At 41.3% G+C, this 24,370-nt stretch overlaps 1 pseudogene; it reads right to left on the bottom strand.

Moving 5' to 3' along the window:
• Positions 1 to 15,427: 15,427 nt before the first annotated feature.
• The window catches only part of LOC126034254 (nodal modulator 1-like), a 36,914-nt pseudogene continuing 27,971 nt past the window's right edge, over positions 15,428 to 24,370 (bottom strand).

Here is a 24,370-nt window from a genome sequence, read left to right as displayed (position 1 = left end):
AAAAGCACGGTTTTAGGAATGGGACAAGGCAAGTATCGCACAATAGCCCTATTTGCAAAGCTTGAAGGGTCACCAAATGCTTTAACTGGAATGTACACCATACAAAGGGTTGGAAGCCACATCTCCCCAAGGACAACAGCGGGCACCTTCTGGCCGTCTTGTGGGAAGCAGCAGTCCCCACACTGTGGAAAGGGTAGAAACCTGAGGAAAACATGCTTTCCTGAAGGAAAACAACTCAGATACCCTAAAGCTTGCTGATTCTTCCAACTGCACCTGTTGGTCTAGTGAGAGATACTACATCTCCCTACAAACCTTGCTTTGCTATGATGTGGGCTGGATCTTGGGCAGAATAAAGATGAGGTTATCATTCTAATATTACGATCTTCCTCACACATGTCTTCCTCTGCTCTCAGACAGAAGGCACCCTCAGTACTGAGCCACAGGGATCACTAGTACCTCAGCCCAGCCACCCTGTCCCACATGACCTGTCTGCTCCAGCCCTGAGATAACACCAGCCGCCATCTTGTATGCCCACAGCCACGTTGAGGGATGAACATGGAACACCAATTTGCAGGGGAGTTGTCTGTCATTAACAGCTCCAGGTGCCCTTATAAGCTGGGGGAGAAGCAACCGCACCCACACGGGGCCCTGCGTCTCCAGAGCACTAGAGGAAGGCAGCCCGGCCACCCCTGGCATGGCACCCACTGCAGCCCCACACATACAGCTCCCCTCACACAGCCCAGCTGCAACCAGTTCCAGCCAGCTCCACAGCCCTGTGTAGTGGATGAGCCCACAGCAGGGCTCTGAGGAGGTCCGCAGACACCCACTGTATTGGCTCTGTGTGGCAAGGTTTTGGTAAACTTGGGGAAGGTAAAGCAGCAGACAGAAGCAAAGGTGCCAGTGCGGGTTATATGGGAGAGCAGAAATAAAGGGAAAGATCTTCTCAAAAATCTGTGTCCTTGCCTTGTCCTCAGGAACCTGCCTCCTTTTCTTTCAAGGCATCACCACCAAACCCTTCCTCTGATTCTAGAAGAGTAGGAAACCACCATTTTGATGACTTTTCAGAATTAGAGTGGAGTATGTTTTGGAGCACATCTCCAGGAGACATAACTCCATTTACTTTTAATCCCCCTGACTCCACATCTGAACTCTATTCTTGTTTGGTTCCACTATTGAAAAGTATACATTCCAGTAACTCCACATCATTTTTGCTGACACTATTTGTCTGAATCTAAAAGCATATGAGTAGGAGAAATTCTGATAGTTCTTATAAAAATTAAAGACCACACTCCTCATCCTTTAAAGGCTCAGAGCTTTCAATCAACATTCTGAATAATGAAATCTTGCTACCTCACTCCTTAGGGAGGGGAGAGTCAATGGCTTCCCATGGCTGTCAAGTCAATGATCCTCCTGAACTGATGCACACTGATGCTATACCCAAGAGAGATGCACTACTCTTCAGTAGGAAGCAAATTGCATTCTCCAGTAGGATGAATTTCCAGACTAAAGAACGTGTCTAATTTTAATTTGCTACATAGAGATAATTTACTTTATGCTGAAATTGCCATCATTTAATATTTGTCATATTCAGCTCTCACAAGCAACCTGAGGAGTATAAATTACTATTCTCAGGTTTGATTTATTTGTGTCTTTTCTGCAAATTAAAGAGAAAAGTCTTTGGCCCATTCCCAGGATGCATGTTGAGTCATTCTGTGAAGACTGTTTCACGTGTGACGTATCAGGAAATCGTGTTTGTACACCACATTTATCCAATGCTACCTGCAGAGATATTATATTATTCCTGCAGCTGATACTTTAAACAGGAATACCAATGTGCAGGTTTTTTGTTTTGCCTCCAAATTCTTCCATGCTTTGGCTCTTCACTGCAGCTCACTACACTTACCTACTGCTCTTCAGCTTTCTGTTCTGCACACATTAACACCTAGTCATAAAAGGCTGTGCAGCATCAATCGGTGCTCCAGCACGGTCACACTCAAATATTGTGCGGTTCTTCCTACCACTTCAAGGAAGATCAGATGTGTTTTGATACTTCAGTTCTCATTGTATCAGCAAGGCTTTACTCTCCTTTCTTGAAAGCACTCAACACTAAAGATACTGCTTGGCTCACAGCCACTTGATCTCATATTGCAATCCTGAGAGACACCATATGCACACTAAGGATTATGAAAAGTAATGACAGAGATAACAGTTGCTCTAGATCACAAGTGGCACACAGGAGAAGATCTTTCTTTTAGATAACAGCGGGTCAAGATGAAACACTAACTTTCTTTTTCCCCCTTTTAGAAGTTACATTTTAAGCCTTGTGTGCTGCCTGGGATTCATCCATAATTATATCCTACTAAAATTCCACTATACTATCAAGCTGCCCTAGTTCTCTGTTTTGTGGCATGTATTATTGCTGTGCCTATTAAACAACTCTTCTGCTTTGAGACCAAAAGAACAGGCAGGAGGTACAAGGCAGGACTTCTGAGAGATGTCGCTAAAACCCCTTGACTTACTGCATAGGAATTGTGAATATCAATTATTTACAAAGGTCTAGGGAGTAGCAGGTTATACATACTGCATAGAGAGGTTTGGGAATGGCAATATGGCTCAGCACAAATTGAGAGCCACTTGGTAGTACTTCCTGCTGGAGGGCATATGTCATCTCCACATGGCAAGTCATGAAAGTGTGAAATAGGATCGTTACGATCTCCTGCCCCCCAATCTGAAACAATGATAATGAAAATAATCTATTCCTCACTCCTCCCAGGAACAGCAAGACTTGAAAAAGGAACAAGAAGAATATTAAAACAAAAAATACCGGGGAAGAAAAGTGATTTTTCAAAGTTAACTCCAAAACAGTCTGCAAGCCCAAGCACTTAGCTTGCAAGTGCATTTTCATTTTAGCAATAATTAGATCCCCAGTCAAAAGAAGCAGTATTCAACAGAGTAGCACTCATTTACAACAATTGCAGCACAGTGTAAAATAGCACCTGAGGAGCTCAGACTGACCAGTAAGTTCAGAGCTGAGCAAAAGAAGCCTCAGAACACTGTTTGCAATGAGCAAGCTTTCTCAGTCTTACAAAGCCCCGGAGTTTGCTACGGACTCTTCCTTGCTTTCCAACTCATCTCCATATAGACACAGCAGACTCATGGAACAGGTCAAATAAGACACACAAGACTGCTGTTCTGTTAAGCTTTTGCACAAAGTGCTAAGCCCCATTCTTTCAGGGGGAAACTAATTCACTATCTGTAACAGAAAGTGCCCAATACCAGTGAACAGCATCACAGTAACTGCAGGAACTAGAAGCCAACTCTTCTGCTATTACCCCACTGATGGCATCTACATCTGCTCCCACACACAAATGTGCCAAGGCTCAATACTATCCCCAAAAGCGACAAAGTACCTGGTAGGAGAACTTACCTAATGATAATTACTTACATAATGATGCAGGAGAAGGCCTTGTCTCCTCCTCTGCAAACTCAGCTTGCATTACAGCCTTCCAGGGTAAAGCCTTTCTTCAGGACACCCTGATGGAAAACCTCTCATCTCACAAGATTTAAGTCTTTTGGCTGAAAGGTTTTTTTGTTTTACAGCTTTAGATTTCTGGGACACTAAGCATGGCCTTCTCCCATGGCATGGGAAACTTCTCAGCTCTGTTTCTACAGGGATGTCAGTCATAGCCAGGTCCCTCCACTGCTGCAGGCCCCAGCCATGCTTGTATCTCCCAAGTTGTGTCAGTACTTCCTCTCTCACAAGCTAACCCTAAACCAAGGCTTTACTTCTCTGCGGGCTGGGCCTTTTATACCAGCTCACAGCCACAATACATCTCACTAACAAGCAGGGCTTTGCCCTCGGCCCCTTGCCCTGGGCCATATGGTGGCTGAGCAGCGGCTGAAAGGTGAACAGTCCAGTAAAGCTGCTGCCAGCATAAATTTAAGCAGTAAAGCTATATAAACCAGGTTATTTAAAAAGTGGGGAAGAGGAGGGTACAGGTGATGGTCCTTTGAGATATTCATCAATAGTCAGGGAAACTTTTCTGAAGCAGGGGAGGTATATTGTTCCTCTTTGCATGTATGCTGCTGACCAGCCTAGGAGGCATTTACGGGAGCATATGAATTGGGGCTTATATTTATTCTGCAGAGGGGAAAGAACACATACAGTAGGGGATCTTTCTGCTTTCAGGGGTTTACACAAGCCTAGTAGTGCTGCAAAAGAAATACTGCAGAGCAGGCAGAGGCCCTCCTCCCCCTTTGCAAGACTGACACTGGCAGATAGATAGTCCTGCTAACACCACATGCACTGCACATACCTCGTCACAATTTCTCAGGTGGCTACTAGCACCCATGCTCTAATTAATAGCCTGTCTGGTACTTTACATGTTATGAGCTGCAATAAGTCTGTCTGGCTATTTATCTCTTTCCTTGGTTAAAACATCCTCGTGGCTCCAACAGGTTTCAGAGATCTGGTTTTTGCTAGTCCTACTCCCAAATACTGCGTGGGATTATTGTTATCTGCAGCTGCAGAACATGTTATTGTTGTCAGCTGAGAGGATGCTCACAGTCACCTGACTGCAGCGTATTGTAGAGACATCTGAGCTGCATAAAACTAGTTCCCTTCAGTACTAGTAGCTCACAGTACTAGGGTGTTGTGAAGCTGCCATCCCTGTTTTATTTAGTCAGGTTTTCCTGTGCTGAGTTCAACCCTGCAGCAGCTAATTCACAGCCCAGGTTGCTGTGTCTCCTGGTTTTATGAGACTTTCTTGAGATACTGAGATCCCCTTCACCCAGTCTAGCAGGGAGGAGTGACTGGAATCTGAATTAACTCCTGCTCTCCAAATGAGTGCTTCAAGTAGCAAAGGTGAGACTGGGTGTAAAGGAGTGGAAAATATTTCAGGGGAAAACTGAGGAAGGTGTTATTTATGTCCTAGCCTGGAAAAGGAATGAGAAAAATGTCCAAGCTCCACACCACTGTAGGGTTCTGGAAAATTCTCTCCTGCTCAGACCTATTTACCTTACTGATAGATTTTCCCTGAGGAGGGTGAAGGATGAGGCAGCAAATTTCTGCAGGGAGAGAAGCTCGTTTCTCACAATGGCAAAGACATACATGAAGGACCCCACTACCTGCCAGGAATGCCAGGTGTATCACATATCCACCTGAATTTCTCAGATGAGGCAGCTGGCCTGCATAAATGTGAGCTTTCAAGAAAAAGCTTGGCTCACTGCAAAACATTCTGGGTGCTCTGGCTGCAGCTATTTGAATATATGAGTTTTCTTTCCAGGAGAAAGACCTAGCAATTTCAGATTTCTTTCTGTTATAACATGAAATGAAAAAAATTAAAATCCAGCAAATGAAATTTCCAGAAGGGAAAATTTTTTTAGGCACCTACAAACCTGTTTTTATTAAATTAAAAATTCTTATTCCATTATTTTAAATTTTCATCATTATACTATAAAATTTACTATAAAAGATAAAATGGAAAAATTATTTAAGAGAAAAAATTGACTCTATCAGTATGTTTCTTTATTTCCAGTCTTTTAGAATGTGTTTTTATTGAAATCAACATTTCCTCCTGTGATTTAATCCATCACAATTTTTTTAGATTCTTATTCCCAGTGTTAACCAGACTACTTAGCTTCTGTAGAAAAAAATGTGATTACATGCCATAAAGTCACATAGTATTTTCATCTGGAATATAAATGGAAGTAACCTTTCCAAACAGAATATATTAACATATGCTGGAGAATCCATTGGTTATTCTGAGACCTCTTTCTTTCAGTCTTTAATCACTAAACCTATCATTTTAGAGTCAGTTTTACAAATGGCAAAAGGACCAACAGCTCTCTTGAGAATGTGGGGTTTTTTTCTCAATCCAGGCAAGGTCTCACAAATGTGCTCTGTTCTAGTAATTATTTTTTAAGCAGAAATGTCATCCCATTACCTAAAATGATAAACAAATCTGATTCTTCAGAATTCCATTAAACTCCTTGCAAATGAAATAATCCTCATCTGAGAAGTACAAATATGCAGATGGCTTCACCCTATTATATCTTCTTCTTGCAAACAGAAGGAAATTAGAAGAAACCAGAAACTAACAAATATCCTCAGGCGAGATTTGCAAGACCCTGAAGAAAATGGAGAACCACATCTGTTGCTCTTCTCTTCTGATATGGAGAAGAAAACTGATACAAAACACCTGAAGAGGGGTCATGTAAGGGGAAATGAAAGGAAGTAAGTTGTCAAATGATCAGGAGAGCTATACGATCATGTTTTTTAAAAGACCAACTCTCTGTGCTCTATCTTAAATCAATAAAGTTCAACCTCCTGCCTTTAGAAGATGCAAAACTAAGGATTTCAGTGGCAATACGTGCTTTCTTTCAGTCCCTTTTTCCCAGATCCCAGAAGCACCGTGCTGTCTTCTTGAAGGTACATCCAAAGGCTTCATCCACCAGAAGTCTAAGTGATGTGGGAGTGTGGATCCTCTAGCAGGGAGCAGCTACCTGGGGACTGGGTACTGCAATGTTCAGTGAATGTGATGTGGGTCTTGACCTCTTTGGATCTTGGTGGCCATTGTATAGACTATGCACACTTGAATTTCCTATCATCTTTTATCTGTCTGATCCACTTAGACTATAAGGCCTTGGGGCCTTAGGTAGGGACGCTTTCTTACATAGATAGGCAAGGTGTCTAGAACGATGAGGCATTAGATCTTCAGCCTGGCTTTCAGAGAGCCTTCACACTTCTGCTAATAAATAAAAATAACAATTTGTGACAATGTCCATGCCATTTAGCACTAAAAATTGCCAAATTTCCAGTATGTCCTTGAAAAGCAGATTAAAAATTTCCTTGCTCTTGACATGACCTTTTTTTGAAAAGTGGTAATGGAGTTTGGAAGCTGGGACTGTTATGTACCTTACAGCTGTGGAGCAAGTGAATATGAGGGATTCCTGAGGCATTAAGTATGTGTGAAACCAGTTACTGGATGTCAGCTGTAGACTCTGACATTTAGTCTAATTATTAAAGAAAATATTACAGCAATTAAGATTAATAAGACACAAGGAATTAGAATTTACTTAGGTTTTTTAGGTAAAGAATGATTTTAGATGCAGATCTGGGTTACATTCACCAGAACCAGAGTTGGAGTTTGAACACCTGAGAGAGAGCGGCTTAAACAATTCAAGAAGAAAAGCACACAAACCAAGGGAGATCAGAAAAGTTCTGCAGAATTGTGAGCAAATTCACAAAGGGGCTGGAAGCCATAGTTCACAGGTAACAGCTCAGAGATGTCTCTAGTGGCTGAACAAATCGAACCCGATGAGAGAGGAAGATGTGGAATTGGGCTCTCCTCTCTCCACATAAGAGTAAAATGTAGTTTGTGAATTGACTAACACTTGAACATGAAACATGCTACAGAAAAGTCAGCATTGAATGACCTTGTGGGACAATTCTGTACTGGGGACATAGGATCAGCAGATGGGAAGTAGCAAAAGTTGTCTGATCTAAGGACCTTGTATGAGACAAGACAGCAGAAGTGCCTCTCAATTCCATCAGCGCTGCCATTTCTGTGTCACACACGAACTCTCAACCTCTGGGAATCACAGCTGGGAAAGATGGAGTCACTGGATTTCTTGGCTTCTTGGTGGGGTGTTTCAGAGGAAGGAAGGCTGCATAATAATGGTAGTGTTCTTAGAGTAATTGCCCAGCTTGATTTGGAGAGAATCGCTTCACATCAGCACCACTCCCTTAAGCCCAGCTTAATCAAAACTAGGTTAGCAGAGGACTTTTGGCTCCATTATGCCAGGACCTAACTCTTCCCCTTCTCGACCCCACTGTCTTTGTGCAGGCCAAGGAGTTCTCTTGACTTGCCCTTGATTTTATGTAGTGCTCAGCACTGCAATGTTCCCACCAAGGCTTCCATTGTCCAGATTACCATAATCACTATGGGGAGGATCTACAACAATCTGAACAATAAGGTCATGACCAGTGAATACAGATCATTGCCCAGCCTTAGCTAATGTTGTATCTTGAGCATATGGAAGAGCTTATTCCTCTAAGAGAATATCCATGTCTGTAGTCAGGACATACTGAATATTTGTTTTCAGAGTTACGCATCACCCAATATGTAATCAATGCAACTTGTTTGCCCCAGTTTATCTTGCATAATATCATAAGCACTGATTGACTACTGTTGCTTATTTATATGAAATTGCATTCTTTAACTTGATTTGACACTGTACTAGGTCTCTGCTTCCCTCCCAGCAACAGCACATGGCACAGAGGAAGTTTGATTTGGAATAGAAATCTTTGTGTTTATATAGATCAAGGCAGAAGTATTATTTCCTATATAAAAATTAATGAATGCAATAATCACAGACAGCATTCACTACCAGAAAGAACATAGGCTCATTGACCTAGCAATAAGCTCAGGCAGGGCTTTATGGATGGAGTTTTTCACGAATTAGTTTGATAGAGAAAAGAAACACTGCACAGCACAATGAGGAATAAAAGCTAAATAGCCAAATATGTTTGTGCCCTCATCTTTTGTCTTCTCTGCCACTTCCTTCCCATATTTATTCAGCTGATATTTAAATGACTGACGACTCATTTAAATAACAAAGAGGAAGCCTTCTAACTGTGTAGGCCATCTTTTCTTTATTGAAAAGCTGAGCTTTTTAAGTATTTTGCTTTTTCTTTCCTGTAGAAGATCTGTATACATAGCTAAAGTGCAACAGAAACTTACCTAAAGGCTGAAGACCCAAGTCCACATCTGAGCCTGGACCTACACAACAAACATTTTGCTGGGGCATAGGCTCAGTCTTCTGGAGAGATCATGCTTGCAGCTTGGTAATAGGTGTTTGACTACCCAGTGCCCTTGTGGCAATGGATGCAGGAAGAGCACAGCTCATTTATGTCATCTGTTCTATATATTTAAGACACAGCAGGGAGGGCTGGTACCAGGTTTCAAGGACCAGAAGCAGAGATTTTAATTCTGTAATGAATGTTGTACTCTTACTGTAACTCCTGCTGCTTGATTTTCAAAGCCTAGAGTCCTCCCACTCCTGCTTTGAGAAGTGGCTCTGGCAGGATTAGGAGGCAGATGACCTGACTTGCTGCTGAAGTGTCTGTGAGCATTGCTGGAACATCCTGCCTCAGCATTCCAGTCCCTCAAAGGGCTTTTACAATGACTTCCACCTTGCTTTGTGAGCCGTCAGTCAGGAATGCTGAAACAGCCAGCTCTCATACTGTAACACATGGCAAAACTTCCCTGATGTGGGCAAACAGGACAAAGTGTCATAAGAAGTCAGCATAAAGAGCGCTGTGAGACCACAGTTCTGGGCTCAGAGGACCAAAGTGTCAAGAGATTTATTCAGGTACCCGAAAATGCAACTAGGTATTTATTATTTGCAGTATGTAATTCTGTAATTTTTATTAAACCCCTGTGAAATAACACCCTTGCTTGCCTAAATCCTTTTAGAAATTCCATCTCTTAGGCACTGAAATACCTCTAAACATTGGCCTTCAGTGCTGTAAGAAGCCAAGTTACAGAGAAAGATAGCAGCCTGCTCTTATTTCAAGGGAGATTAAGAAAATGTCAGTGTGAAACAGCAGAGCATCCAGCTAAAACGATGATCAGCACTGGGCTAACCATGTCCTAGAAGCCTCTTACTCTCTTATAATGAGAAAAAAGAAAAGAAAAAGTGAGCAAATAAGGGTCAGTTAGGTGTCTAATTCAGCTGCCGGCAAGGACAAATACCTGTATTCAAGATTAAGTCATTAAATTTATTGAATATTCATGTTTAATGAAGTAGAGGGTAAATCTCTTTGTGTTTTTATTTAGGGCTTTGTGATGTACATACAAATCCGATTCAGCACTGATGATATTAATCACCCCATCTTCCCTCAAGACCTATGGGTAGCTGTTGTCATTTCACATAGTTATTAGCAGTAGTATGTCTGTTTCTTGCTCTTTCTCCCTTCTGCAGTGCTGCAGTTCTGTAATGTACCTTGTGGAAACGGAGAGAAGAGATTTGTTTTGTCTTTTCCACAATACCTGAACTGCTCCATACACACAGGTGTCAGCCATGGATCTGAAGCTCCATGAACGAAAGTGCTAGTTCATAAGAGCTGGAAGTTACAGACAGACAAATGGAAGCTCATTCCCAAAGCACCGTCTCTTTTTTGATCATCTTCTACCCTGGCGCTTACCAGAAATGAAAGGCATTGAAAGCAAAATTGTCACTTTCCAAAATCCATCCATAGTATAAAAAGTGAAATTCATGGCCTTATCTCCCATCCTTCAGTCAATGCTCACTGCTCAGAACCACCACGGCATCACTTACTTCATTCTCACACCTGGGCCACAGAGAGGCAATAACAAATTTTACTGAGGAGGAAAGTAAAAATACAAACACAATCACAGACAAGATTTATATGGCTATAAACATGAAAAGTAACATGTCAATATGTTTTTTAAAAAACTCATTTACTTTGTGAAGTTCTGACTTTATTGTATATCAGCAATTCCACATCTGCTCACCATGACTTATCACTGCTGGACTGCGCTTTGTATGAGCACACATAGCTGCACGAATCCTTATTAATATAAGCTTACAATCCTTACAGAGCTTGTTTCAGAGCTGAAACTTACTAGTGAAAATTGATCTGTCCTTCACTTACACCAGAAAGAAAGACAGAGTCCCCCATCCTTGTACTCCGCAATTGCACCAAGCCTCCCCAAGGATAACAGTACATACAGCTGGAGTGCAGAATAGAAGGAAGCACCATTTCTGATTTTAAATGCCTAAGCAAGTTTGCATCCAATTTCCATGCTTATTAAAACAAAATAATTTTTCTCTCTGCACATAAAGGGCTTTGCTCCTCTAGTGACACAGAGAGGGCTGTTTCACATGGGCTGGGAATCGCAGGTGCTGGTTAAACTTTATCAGGCCTGTCTGCAGAGCAGAAAACAAACCACCCAGGCCCCAAGCCTGCAGATGTGCACTTAATGTACTCTTGAGTTCATCTGCTAAGAGAAATCATCCATGTCTGTCACACAACACATGTATTGAGGAAAGGGGAGAGGAGAGCCTGGGCAGCATCCTGTCCCCTCCTTCCAGAAGGAGCAAGCCCTACGGTACAGAACGGAGCACATGAACATGCTTCCTAATGACTGCTGTGGAAAACACTTTAATGCAGCAAAGACTAGAGACCATAGAAACAAAATAGTTCCTTTTCATGTGTTTCACTTAAGCCCCTATTAGTTTCCTTTGTGCCAGAAAGTAGGAAGGCTTGGAGTGGGAATTTGTCAATGGTTTACCACAAACCCTACGCTTTTAAAAAAAAACAACCAAAATCATGTAGAGCTAGACTCAGTGTGATGAGAGACCTGTGAAGAAACTAGAGTCTTCGTGATGGTAATTTAATTAGTATTGATAAAAATGAGAATTAAAGGAGAAATCAATCTGCTGACTTCCAGAGGCAGGCAGTAAAAAACAGGTTTATCTTTCACTGTTTATTGAGCTCTTACATACGATAAATTCAATAATGGTCTGGTGGGTGTTTATGTATATGATAATACATCATGGGACTTTAAGTAAGCATAGTCTTAGACTATGAAGGTAACAAATAAGACTTCAGACAGCATCATGTTGCTAAGCTCAAATATTCCCAGAAAGACAGTGGGAGAGGAGGGGGAAGAACAAGGAAAAAGTGACACTTAAAGCAAACAGAGTAAATAATGCAACCATCTTGATCCCAGTAATAGCAAACAGTTAAAAGTGATAATGGAAGTTACTGGAGTAAAGCAACAACGTATCAAATATAGACAGAAAGCAATGACAAAAGGTATAATAGAAAATTGAAAGGACAAAGCTAGCTGATGTAAAATACTCACAAAAGCTCTGTAAAACATTCAAGGGGAAAAAGTTGCACTTGCTAATAATAATCCATGAAGGCCCAGGGAATGCTAATTAGCATAGAGCTGCTTTTCATTTGTACAAGGACGTATGGGCCTGTTCCAGGTTTAAGTAAATGACAGAGACTAAACTCGTTAGTGTTCTTCTAAAAGTAAAAAAAAATTTCAGAGTTCTGGCATCAGTCAATAACGCACCGGAAATAGATTTACTGGATTTTAAGAGACTTTCAGAGATTTTCTAAAGCCACCAGTCTATCTGCAAGGAAAACACGACTTACCACACGTAACGTGAACCCACCACTGAGTGCGATTTGAACCAATGCTGTTGTGGTCAGCTCAGGAAATTTGCTACCTTTCAGGCCTTCTCTACACCACTCATTTTATTGGATCTACCTTTGCAAGAAGCCCAATTTAAATTACATGCAGACTGGAAAGAACATAGATACAGATACCATACAACAACAGGGAATACCGAACAGGAGGAAAATTAGACACCAATCACCTCGGGGTTCAATTCCACATTCAGCCTCAGCTTTTCTGGACAAGTCAGTCTAGAAACTACTTCGACACCTAGTAGGATTTTCAAAGCCACCTTACCTACCAGTACTTAGTTCATGTTTCCTCATCACAGGGCTGAGAAGGGTACTCATTACTTACTAAAATTGCTAATTCTACAGTTGCCCTTTCCGTATCTGAAGAACAAAATTCACACGAAGAACAACAGCAGCAGGAATCAAGTTGTAGTCTCAGATGAGTGATGCTGAAGGCCCACAGCCTTGCCTTATTTTCACAGTATGGACACATTTGTTGATAGAAAGCAAAATATCTAAGGATAACACCATACACAGTATTGAACTGCTGTACCAGAGGATGGCATGTTTACTGTTAGCCTTGACTGAATTAATTTTCTTTTCTTTCTTTCTTCCTTTGGTCAGTTAAAGAAGTTGGCAAGGATCACAGCTATTCTACTGTGTAAAAAGTAACCTGGGAGGAGGTGGGGAGCCTCAGTCAGTATCTCAGCACATAAAGCAGTAACATGCATTTTAGAGATTTCCTCCTGAAATCCCACCCTCTGTAGGAAGAGAAGCACTGAGCTGGCTGGCATGTTGGGCACTTCACCCTGTTTGGCCCCAAAGAGATCTACAGACCCAATCTCACACTACGTTATCATTTTTCCCCTACATGTTCTTAATTAAGAAAAAATAAACAAACACTTAGCCCCAAGTATCTGATTTATACAACTATGTATCTTCAGTAGTGAGTGCAACTCAGCAAATACTGAAAGTCAGATTTTAAAAATAAACACAACAAAGACTATCAACTAGGAAGAAACCTGTGCTTCTCCACCCTTGCTGAGAATGCTCATTTCTCCGTTTTAAGATTCAAGTCTTTGTTTTCTTCCTTTTAAGCACATTTGTTTTTTAAATTCTTTATTTAACAACATGGTTGCTTATGCATCAAAAACACTTGTTCTTAGAATCTGACAGCATTCTAATAAAGATGATGCCTTAGAAACTAAGCTGAACCATCTATGCAGAAATTGTAAAATTCAATATTGATCCATTTCATTCTTAAACAATAGAATTCTGTGCACCACTGATGAGCCAACCAAATATATGTAATATTCATTGTTGCTTTTGATAGAAAAAACAAATAACATGCAAGGCCATCTTTATCCGTAGGACCTTACTCTCATGTCCAACAGAATTCAGTCATCTACCCACATTTAGCTCAGCAAGCAAATGAATTAATTATTCTTTCACTATTGTACCTGCAAAAATTAGTAAACACTGAGCCTTGAAAGTTTTCTAGTAGGAGTCAACATCTAAGTGTTAGTCCCATTATACATTTATTCTCTGTATTAAGTAATTAAAGATGCAACAAACAGCTTTAACTGACATTTTCAGTAAGAAACACTAAAAAGGCCAGTCCAACTGGTACTGAAGTCTTGGTTTTAAGAGCACAGTATCAATTGCAAACCTTAGATATGCAGAGCAAATGATGCCTAAATATTCAACGCAGGAGAGTACAGAAGGTAATCCTAAACCAAATCCACCATTTCTGCACTGAAAAGCACTGTAATGCAGTCACGCTGTATACAGGAGATCCACTAGAGCTACCTGCTGTTACACCAACAAGGCAGAGCTGTCACCACCCCAGGTCTGTGGGTGAAGGTCTGTGAAGACTGCAGAGGTACCAGGTACCACCCTGGTACCTGGGCTGAGCAGCTGGAGGTCAGAGGAGTTTGCCCATGTAGACCACCATGTTCATACAAATATTCCCTCCCAGTGTCCCAGTCAGAGTGTTCATGGCTAGCGTGCACACACCTCAGTCTACCCTCACTTTATGCATGTGGCTCTGGGGATTTGACAGACCACATTGCTGATTTTTCTGGTTGGGTCTATGTATCTGATTACTGGTTTCTAAATATAATTGGAAAGAGTGATTTCTTGGCATTTAATTCCGCTTCAGAAAATTATCTCACGCGTTAGTTTTCTCCATGTTCTCAAAAAGCACCATGACTTCTCTGCCAAGTGAGAAACTGCAACCTAGTGTTTTTATTAGGAATAAACACTTCAAAAGCAGAATAAACCTCAAAACACTGGGCTGGAAGCAAGTAGGCCACCAGTATGCTGCAGAAGGCAAATAACAGAAAATTTTGAGAAGAGACGTCAGGCAAATCCTAGGTTTAGAAGCAAGCATTAAATTAGCAAGCATTAACACTTTTTCTTTTTCTTAACAGCATTTCCAATGTTTAAGATCATCAGCAAGTCCCACAGTTCAGAGGTCAGAGTATCTGGTACTCCCTCAAGGCACATGGACATGTGCATTTCTTCCTCATACATTCCCCCAAAGTAGCAATACCTTTCTTAACATTCACCAGCTTAATATAAAGATCTACTGAAAACATACAATTTATTCTAAGTCTTACGACACTTTTTTACCCCATATATTGCATCACAGCAATACAAAATTCAAGGTCATTGAGTAGAGAACATGATCGTTTATTAGGGCTTCATCTCAAAATCTATACATACATGATTTTCCAACATTCTTCATTTTTAGTATTATCTTGTAAGAATTTCCCTCAGAGAGATCAGAGTGATCACGGAATGAAGTTTTAATTATTTAGGCCCAAAGTAATGCAAAATACCAACAAAAATAGCATAAACCTTTAGCATCCAAATTTCTAAGAATGGTAGGGTTTGTAAGCTTAAATATTTAAATGTAAAGGAACTTTATTTCAAGTACTGTAAAAGAGAAACATTGCCACTTACTGGCAGTACCAATGTCTTTGCAATACTTGTAGGCATTTATGTGCATCTTTCAAGAGCTCTATTAACCTTTATACTATTTGTCAATAAAAAGCCCCATTAACATTTAAACTGTGTATGTCCAACTCTCTACTTCAAACAAGAATCAAAAGATAGCCTGTAAGAAACAGTTATTTATTAGAGTACATTATCGGGACTATACACATTGATGATTTTGAAAAGCTCACATTTCTTAAAGTAAAAAAAAAAAAAAAAAAGTAAAGGAAAAATCAATCATCAATTGGCAAAAAGGCTGCACATGGCCTGAGCAGGAGATGTGATAACCACACAGGTGAATGGGTGTCACTGAAAACACAGTACAGCTTTGGAAAGAACAGTACAACCAGCTGGAGCCACTTCAGGAATACTGGAGGTCTAAAGAGATCACACTGTATATGAAACTGAAATTTAAACACTGCTTTTGCAGTGAGAACATCAGAACTTAACTGACCTTAACAACTAGCCTTACCTGATGTTAACAATTTGTCTTGATTGGGCAAAAACTTGACTTTAATCAAAGATAACATAATCATTGGGTAAGAACTGAAATCACAGCTGTGCAGATGACAGACTCTTCAGTCAAGCTGAAGAGTGCCAAAGACTTGGAAGTGCCAAAGACATAATTCACCAGTTAATGTGTGTCCCCCAAAACTGTTTCAAGCACCACTGATTTAGTAAAATCCCTATGTGCTGCCTCTGTAAAGCAAGTATTTCAAAAGGTAAGGAAAAATGATCCCAAAATCTAGAGACAGTCTATTACCACTGCTTTCACAAGTCATTAATGAAGACAGCATGACCTGTTCCACTGAAGAAAAAAAAAAAAAAAAAAAAATCATTAATTGTCTTCAAGTATGGGAGACGCACTCACAGTGACAACAGAGGCATTCATTTCATTACTTTGCAACAAGGAAATCTACAGACTCCATAGAAAATTTAGAACCAAAATGGAGCTAGGGTGAGAAATGGCACGCGTGTAGCAAAAGCAAAAATGTAAAGTCCGCAAATTCAACAAAAATTTTTTTTAGTGGCTTCACTTCCTCAGGCTCCAGTTTGATGGAGCACCACTTCATGCAATCACTCTTTCCATTTTACATCCGTCTTGTCTTCTGTTTTTTTTGTTTGTCTCTTTTGCATTCTCGCAGCCACCTATGTCAGAACCTGTCGGTCCAAGAGCACGTACTCCTTGCAGTTGAATTGTCAGCTGTAGCAATAAGGGAATAAGCTGGGCAAAAAAAAAAGGGGGGGGGGGGAAGCAGCTTGTGGTTACAATGGTATATATGGTCTGAACAATAATGTCCTTTAGACCCATGCATCTCCAAACAAACAGATCTACTGCATAAATGGCATATCTACAAAGATATAAAAAAATTGGCACAAATCTTGGGAAAGAATCAAACCAAACTTCTGGGAATTTCTGATAATCAAAACCTAAAATGATTGTCACTAACTTTTTTCCCTGCAGTCATCTAGCCAGGAAGAGCAGTTTGAATCCCGAGTTTAGAAAATGGCAGCTATTTTCAGTGGAGTCACTTTCAGTAACACTGTAGAAAATCCTGGAGAATCCCATGTTCTGTGCTGTCTTACCCAAGTTTGAGAGGAAATCAAACTGCACAGACAAATTTCTTTATCAGCAAAACAGAAACCCAGTCATATCAGAGAAGACTAGAAGAGCATGACTTGTTAACAAAGACAGAGGGGGTTATATAGTAGGTAGTTATATTCCTCTTGAGAGCTTTTCACTAGGGAGGGTGTAAAGCTAGAGACCAGACTCAATGATTTGCAAGATTTCTTCCAGTCTGATTGTTCCTGAAGCCAATAAAATAATTATTTTCATTTCTACTATCACTGAGTCTGGTTATCTGAATTTGAATGATGCTGAACTGGGGTTTTTTTCCCAGAGCTATCAAATGAGAAGACAAAATTCAGAAGCGGCACAGGAACTCACCTTCACACTAAGTTTTTTTAAAGGACAGTAGTTGTCCAAAAACTTGGCTACGCTGTAGCTTTTCTTAAAATGCGTCACATAAGGTGACTGCTGACTGCATCTCTGTCTAGATAACCACCTCAACAAACCCTTACTTAACACAGTCCAAAGTATTCATTGACAGAACAATAATATTTGGGTAAGACAAAAAAAACACATGGCCTACCTTATCATGGTTGTAACCAGCCAACAACAGAAGCAGAGTCAGCGGTAACGCCATGTAAGATCCTTGGGCAATATCTTGTTCAGGCAGCTTTCTCTGAAAACAGTGGGGACCATGAATTTTTTTTTTTAATCTTTTTTTTTTTAAACAGTCATTTCAACTATGAAATCCCTCAGCTTTAAGCAATGTCAGCAATAGGACCATGTGGCACATCCAGGCCTTCCCATCTGACTTCCTCCGAAGTGCTGCTCTAAGATTTACTTTACCTTCAACTTCAAAGCAGTCCCCTTGATCAGATTCATTTATCTGTTACCTTCTTCTTGGGGCTTGCCTTTTTTTTAAAGTTAATTTACCGATGGTCAGTCTCCACTTTACAGTCAACTTGGTGTGCTTTGACTTACTCATCACAAGCTGCCCAAAACTCTATGATCCCACTGATAATACTACAGCAGCCATACTAGCACAAAATCTTTCAGGCACATCTGCATCCCTCATTTATAATTGCCATTTCATGTTTCCCTCATATTTTGCTGGCATCTGAACATGCAGTGATGCAGAAAAGAAACAGATCATTCAAGTATTACAGAACAAACTTCTGTATTACACTTCACTAAATTGACCACACTGTTCAGAAGTGCAAAAATACACTTCTCTCTCAAGGGTGACGTTTTCCCCTGATGCTAGTTCAAAACCCCTCTGCTTAGCCTCTACCTCAGCTCCAATAACTAAAGCTCTCTTTCTGGCCTGGTGATATGTCTTTCATATACACAGAAGTCTTTAAATGAATTCTGATAACAATCCTATCTTTGTCCTTCAGCCCCCAGTTACTGCAACCTTTCAGTTAGTGTCACGGCTACAATCCCTTCCTAAACTCCTTACTTGCCTCCCATAACATACCAGGTTATTACATCCCTGCCTGATGCCTTAAATGTAGCCAAATCCAAATTCATAGTCACTTTAATGCCTCTCATAAACCTCTTTATGTTTACATTAAGAGAAAGTTTGGCCAAGACTACAAAATACATGAAGGCTATACTACCAGACATTGCTCTCAAGATGAACAGTTGAACATTTAAGTATTTTGTACTTACAGTGGGACTGAAGATCAGTGTAATGTGTTTATGATAACCTATAGCAGTGAACAAAACTTGAGGCAGGGTATAGTCATACTGTGATTTAGACAATGTAGAATCCAGGAGCACCACATAATTCTGTGGGTAAAAAATACACTCAGTCTACAGCATCAGTAGCAGTCTGAGACAAAATCAGATTTAAAGGCAAAAGTCAGTTTAAGAGACTTCAAATCTTCTGAGACACTGCTCACTCCAGCATGAATACAGTACTGCAGGCGTACCAGAAATAACACTTCAGTGTCCTTAGAGAAAAAAATAATTAAGTGACCTAAGCTAATTTTATTCAGCAATATTCTTACCTCTCCATCTCAGAGCAGTGGTGGGAAATGGAAAAACAGGGATAGGCCTAAGTTGACTGTGTGAATTGGGTTGTCCAGATTTTCACTTCTGTAGAGCTTCACCTGTGAGGTGTTGGAGCGGCGGAGGAATGCACATAAGTCGACCCAATATGAGTGATAGAAGTGATTCAACTTTATTTGCACGGATAGCTCATATTTATACAGTTTGCGATAATTATGCCTACTAGTCCTAATATGATTGGTACATTGCTAATGTTTATTCATTACTAAAACACACCCACTTGTGATTTGCAGCTATGCGTGTTCCGTAACTTTCTCATGGGAACTTCTTCAAAAGTTACCTATGAAGTTATGCCAAGGTCACACCGTCCCTGTCTTTCTCCTGATAACAGCGAGACCAGCTGTTGTTTTTCTCCTGATATCAGCAAAGCCAGCTATTTTCAGCCAAGGCCTAATCTTGCTGCTCAAACTGACATTCTTTCACACAGAACTCTGCTCGCACAACTTTTCCACAGGCCCATGTCCTTTTTCAGCAAGCCAATTCCCAACAATTCCTGCTTTTTCTTTTTGTGTGAGTAGAGCTTGGTGTGTCAGCCTTGAGACTCCTCTCATCATGTACCCATACGCAATCCTGACTAATATCAATATACCTAACCATTGTAAGGCTTCCTTAATCCATGCCATTAGCCATGGTGTTATCCCGCCAAATATTGACTGTAACACCCCATCAAACCAACTAGTTTCTTGCTGGATCTTTTGTGTATGTTTTTTCAGCCAATCTATTTGTTTGTTTATAGATTGAGGTAAAATTTTAACACCTGCTGTATTGCGCTTTGCAAAGATCTATGAACACAATTAATTAAACACAGTAAAAACAACATTATACCTAATAAAATACATAAGAATAAAAGACTGTTCAGGTAATGCCAATGACACACAGAAAGAGATTTGATTAATAGCTTTAGCTAGTGACACCCAAACATTCTTACTGTCCCATGGCATTAACCGATGTGGATCAATCACCGGTGTCACTGTCATGCTGCTTACTACAGTCAGTGTGTTCCATATCAATCTCATCATAAGGTTTCAAATTTATGGGTAAATCAGGAACGTATCTGCCAGACACAGATGATGTGATATTTTTTTTTTGTCCAATTGCTGCCAAGGCTTGCCGTCCCAGTGCACTTAGTTGTCTTGTAGAAGTTAAGCTATCGCTGCCCCACAATAAATCCAGCAGCGGCTGTAAGTCTGTATTTGTAATACCACAACAAAGTCGAATCCACTGTAGCGTCTCTGTTTAAATCTTTCTCCCTCTTTTTGTTTTTGAGCAATCCAGGCTTGCTTAATAACTTGGGATGCCATTTTCCTTAATAAGCTGAACAAGGTAAAATTATTACAATAGCTAAAATCACAGTAACTACAATAATGCCCATAATTCTTTGAGCCAACCTGTTACCCCTAATGACCCAGACCATGAGGACTATGAGGAAAATGAACCATCCATACCTTCTTGTGCCATCTTGCTCCACGAACTCAGCCCAGCAATCGGTAGGTGCCAGCTTTCCGTGGGCGTCCCCACAGAGGCAGCGATGGCCTCACCGTACACCAGCCCGATGCTCTTCGGAAAATCCCGGTATTTATACATTTGCAGAGGAATGGGTTTTAGCACACGTGGCCAGCAGGTGCCAAAAGTCCGCCTCGGTTGCAATCTATGACGCATGCGCTCGCTGGCCAGGTGCGCTGCGCGAGTCATAGCCATCTTGTCTATTGGTTCGTGGGCTTTATGATACAGTTGCGATGCACAGAGAATCTTGACCTGTTATGTTAGCCAAGGTGACCTATACATTAGTTTTTGGCTGAGGTAGTATTCATATTGCCACATCATCTATGATGCTCCAGATGATGATGGTCGTGCAAATCGAACAGGAGTCCGTCATGGGCCTGTATCTGTGGAAACACAATCAACCTCGTTCCCAGGTTATTAATGGAAATAGACCTTACCCCTAATTTTGGCTTTAACTAACTTTTACATTTACCCCACACTGTCTTCCCGTAATCATACTATGTTTAATCAAATTATCCTTAACACACTTTTTACCTAAAGCAAGTTCTATATACAATAAGGCACGCTATTCTAAAAACCTGTCTGAAGGACTCACAGTGTCCGCTAGTAATACTCTATTAGTTAGAATCTGTTGGATCAGTGGCTTCAGCACCCACTGGTGCCGTGCCGGTTGCCAATGGGACCATTCCGGGTCCAGCATCAGTGCGAAGCCATGGCTTGACACACTTAGCCGGGATCTCCCAGTAAGTTTTACTTCTGCTGATCCGCACCATTTCCCGGATTCTGGGTCCTTATACATTACCATGATTCCTGTACTTTGTTGCGTCCTTTCTGCCTGTAAAAGAACATGATGCACTACCATTGGTGGGTCTTTGTGATCACCTGTCAATCTAAGATAATTTAGCACAAATAAGGCTTTGGCCAATCGTTCCTCTGGGAGTAAGCCTTGGGTTCCCCCCTTTTGTTTTTGCAGCATGTTCTTTTAGGGTTTGGTTGGCCCATTCGACAATAGCCTGTCCTGTGGGAAGATGTGGAATACCGGTACCATGGTGAATTCCCCACAAATTACAAAATTGAGCAAATCGTGTAGAACCATAGGCTGGGCCGTTGTCCGTCTTAATTTCTTTAGGCACACCCAGTACTGCAAAAGAAGCGTGAAGATGTCATTCAATATGTAAGGCCTTTTCTCCAGTTCGTGCCGTGGCCCACATGGCAGCAGGATAGGTATCAATACACACATGCACAGAACGCTTTGCACCAAACCACGTGACATGGGTGACGTCCATCTGCCACAACTGCAATGGCAAAAGACCTCGTCGGTTAACCCCACGGCCCAAGCCGAGCCCCTCCTTTTGACAATCAGGGCATGCTTTAACGATACCTTGGGCATCAGTAAGTGGTAAGTCAAATTGCTTTGCTAACATCCTAGTGGGTTGGTGCAAGAACGCATATGATTGAGATCTATAATTAACAAATCCCATTCTTCTAGAAGCATAACGGGAGACGGCAAACCTGGCTGCAGGGCTCCCATACTGTGTATCACCGCATTCACAGCTCTGAGATCATGTAACAGTCTCCATTTCCCACTTTTCTTGGGAATGGTAAATATTGATGTATTCCATGGAGTAGTAGAAGGAACAACATGTCCCGCTCTCAATTGGTCCTCAACTAACCCTTGTATTTTTAGCAGCCTTTCAGAATTTAGCAGCTACTGATCAATCCAAACAGGTTCATCTGTTTTCCAGTTAATTTTCAGAATTGGCTACCCCTCAGTGACCGCTCCTAAAAAGGATGCGTCACTAACATTGCCTTCATTTGGCTCAATAAATCACGGCCTACGAGGCCAAACAATTCAGTTGGGGTAGTCATGACATACGGACACGTCGTAATGTGTTCACCATCGGGGAACACAAATGTAATCGGTAGCTGACTTACTAAGGTGGCTTGTGTGCCCCCTATCCCTGCAATACCAAAATTTGGATTGATCGATGGCCATGATGGAGGCCAAATGCATCGTGAAATAATTGTAAGATCAGCTCCTGTATTGATTGTCATCGGTTTCTTGATGACAACTCCATCGGGCCCTTCCAATTGCACTACCTTTTCTGGTTTACCTCTTGTTGTGTCCATGGCAAAGTATACCTGCGGTTTCCCTGTGGAGCCAAATCCACCATTTCCACGTTGTACTTCACCTGGGTTCGGAACACACGACCTGAATGGAACTAATTGTGCTATTCTGGTACCTTTAGGAATAGAAACAGGAGGGATTAAAACATGAATCATAATTTTCACAGTCCCACAATAATCTGCATCAATAAGCCCTGGGAGCACCAGAATTCCTTCTAGAGCTGTTAAAGATTGCCCCATTAAAAATGCACTAAGTCCAAACCCCAGTGGTCCCTTTATGTTGACTGCGGTTTCCACATCCACTCCGGAGCTTCCTGCGGTGGTGGATCTGGTGGTTGCGAGGCTGCCTGAGGGCTGGCAGCTCAAGCCCCTTGCATTCGTGTCGTCGCGCGAGGGGCCTTCGCGGTCAGTGTAGAGTTTCCCTTCTTCCTGTATTCTTGGTGGTATGGTTATCCTTCTTACGCTTGTTGCAGCACTTACTGTTAACAGTACCTGTACATTTGCTCCTAATTGTGTCCACGTTTGCCACAGTTAGAACACTTGACTAAGGGCGTCTTACTGGCCTTGGGTTTCTTTGTAGCTCCTTGGAGAGCTGTGGCAGCATAGGCTACTTTCTGTGAGTCCACTGATCGATCCATGTATTCTATCATATCAACGACGTCTGCATTTTTTGGCAAATTACACAATGCTTTGCGTGTCTTTTCAGTAGCATTTTCAAAAGCAAGTATTTTGAACATGTTTTCTTTCATGCCCTTGTTCATGTCAGGGTGGTCATAAATTGTATTCTCCTGTTTCACCTGGGTAAAAGCATGGCTGTACATATTGTCTGGTATGGTAAGAAAAGCGTGATACGCCAAGATCTGTGATAGATGATGAACCTCAGTGACACATTGTAACTGAGCGTTCCCTGATGCGAAGGGTCCAGTACCCATCGGCATCTGCATGGTTACTCCCCATAGGGGATCTGTTTGTTGTCGTGATGTTGCTTGTTCCCTATCACAGAACTTCTCCCACTGCCGGAAAAACACTAACATTTGGGTGGGTGTCAAAATCAACTGTACTAGCTGTTTAATATCTTGAGGTATCAGCAGAAAAAATGAATTGCAGTATTTGGTGAGTTAACGCAGATTTGATTCCGTACTGACTCACAGCATTCCTTGATTTCTCAATGACCTTCCAGTCAAACGCCTCCCATTTTTTCTGTCCATTTGATGCGATAACTGGGAATGCTTAGAGCATAGTCCCTTCTATAATGGCATCTTTTATTACACCCCTCCAATGTGTCTGCCTTTCTTCTGCAGCGGCTATTACAAGCGGCTCTGCATCTATCACGGGTGCGGTTGGTTTCCCCGTCTCTTTTTTGCATTTCCTTTAACAATTCTAACATTGTCTCTTTTTGTTCTATTATTAGAGTAGCCAAGTCCTTGTTTGCATTATTTGAATCAGGGTATATGCTAGGTATAATTTGTTCATGTTGAATGGTGGTATCTGGGGGCTGTTTTTTCGTAGGCAGATTTTTACTCACTCCGATTCTGTAGGGTTTCCTTTAATCGTATGGTTAGGGAGGCTTGGGAACTGTCGGATGGCTGATTAATATCAGCAGTCCCAGGGAGAGGAGCAGAAGTCAAGGGCACAAGAGCAGGCGAACAAGCTCCAAAAAGTCTCTCTCGCTGCATTATGTTTTTCTCCCCGCTTTTCCCTTTCACTTGCAGTTGGAGAGAGAGAGCAGCAAAAGCAGATGCAGACGCTTTACGATCTGCTTTCATTTCTTACAGAGTTGTCTTAATCGATTTCCATAAAGTTGCAAGACCTTTAACTTCTTTAGACCCATCACTAATTTCATCCCATAGGGAGGTTCCGATAGCATT

This window comes from Accipiter gentilis, chromosome 33 (genome assembly GCF_929443795.1).
Source record: "Accipiter gentilis chromosome 33, bAccGen1.1, whole genome shotgun sequence".
Classification (NCBI taxonomy): domain Eukaryota; kingdom Metazoa; phylum Chordata; class Aves; order Accipitriformes; family Accipitridae; genus Astur; species Astur gentilis.
The sequence above is the reverse complement of the archived record's forward strand: the minus strand, read 5'-3'. Positions and strand labels throughout refer to the sequence as shown.